The sequence below is a fragment of the Xenia sp. Carnegie-2017 genome, unplaced genomic scaffold (genome assembly GCF_021976095.1).
Source record: "Xenia sp. Carnegie-2017 unplaced genomic scaffold, XeniaSp_v1 HiC_scaffold_6, whole genome shotgun sequence".
Lineage (NCBI taxonomy): Eukaryota > Metazoa > Cnidaria > Anthozoa > Malacalcyonacea > Xeniidae > Xenia > Xenia sp. Carnegie-2017.
The window spans coordinates 7,067,802-7,069,420 of record NW_025813526.1 but is presented as its reverse complement, the minus strand read 5'-3'; the positions used below and the strand labels follow the sequence as shown (position 1 = coordinate 7,069,420).

Below are 1,619 nucleotides of genomic sequence, written 5' to 3'. Positions count from 1 at the left end.
TAACAGGTTGTTTCTTAGGCAAAGTTAAACATGGTGGCTGTAGCAAAAGCTATTATTTTAAGGAAAATAATACGAATACGAAGAGAAAGACGACAAAGGCGTCTTCATATAATGTTGGCTTTGATTAATAGAAGAAGAAAGATTTGTCAGTTGTGCTTGTTACTGCTAAATCTTATTTCTGAGGAGAATGAAATACCTAGAATTCGTTCTTGTCGTCGGCTTGAAAGAACATTATCATGGAGACACTGGTGGGAATCTATATGGTTCACCTATTCAGAAAAGCGCTTTTGGACTACATTTCGTGTATCACGAGATATTTTCACGATGATTCTCGGCAAAATTGAATGTGATTTAGAAAAGAAAACAATGTCAGAGCAACCAGTCTCACCAGCATGTCGATTGGCTATATGTCTTTATAGAATAGCACGTGGCGACTATTATTACACTCTTTCTGAAATGTCTGGCCTTGGAATAGCAACAATACAGCAGATTGTCAAAGAAGTGTGCGAAAGCATTGTAATTCATTTATGGAAGGATGCTGTTAGTGCGCATTTTCCCTCGTCAGAAGGACATATGAAGGAAAAAATAATTGATATGGAAGAACTCTGGCAATTTCCATGTTGTTGGTCTGCAGTTGATGGGTGTCATATCTCGATTAAATGTCCTAATGGAGGTGCAGAGGCAGCCAAAGAATATCACAATTTCAAAAATTTTTATTCAATTGTTTTAATGGGTTTGATTGATGCCAAGTATAGGTTTGTGTGGGCAAGTGCTGGATTTCCTGGCAATACCCATGATGCCATGATCTTACAGGCAACCCAGCTTTGGAAAGATATTATGGACAACAATCTTCTTCCTGCTATTTCAAAGAAGATGGAGGGCATTGAAGTTGGTCCTCTTATTGTTGGTGATTCTGCTTTCCCGTGTACAACCTGGATTATGAAACCCTACACGTTCTCAACACTCCAACCTCAAGAAAAAAACTTCAATTATCGTTTATCTTGAGCTAGAATGGTGACTGAATGTGCCTATGGCCAGCTTAAGGGAAGATTTAGGATTCTGTTCAGGAAATGTGAATGTAATGAACAAACAATGAAAGCAGTCACATTGGCTTGTGTTATTCTTCACATTATTTGCATCGAACATGATGAACCTTTTCCTCAACAGCCTGACATAGCTGCTGATCCAGCCACCTTGGAGCGACGAGATCGGCAAGTTGTGAGAGATATGCTTGACATGCGAAAATGTGAAAAAGTCAAAGACACATCCATTAATGCAGGGAAAATACGAGCTGCATTAAAAGAAAAGTTATGGAGAGAAAAACTGCAATATGGTGTGTGTTAATTGTTCACTTTGGTATGTTTATAACAAACAAGCCAAATCTTGTCAACAATAAGACGCTTGAAAAACTGCGAGCTCTATCACTCTATGCATTGTTTTATGTTATTATAAGATTCACGTTTTGCACTGTAATTAACAAAAATTTTTAAAATATGACACATTGATAACAAATAGTTATAGTTTTATACCATAATGTTTAATAGTTTTTATTGTATATGTTTGTTAAACAGATAAAAAACAACAAAATTACATTTTAATGTATTTGTTCATTTGAGAAT

General features: G+C 36.2%; 1 pseudogene; it reads left to right on the top strand.

Annotated features, from left to right (window-relative positions):
• Nucleotides 1–572: 572 nt before the first annotated feature.
• LOC124457041 lies at nt 573–1,344 on the top strand (annotated as a pseudogene).
• Nucleotides 1,345–1,619: the final 275 nt, after the last annotated feature.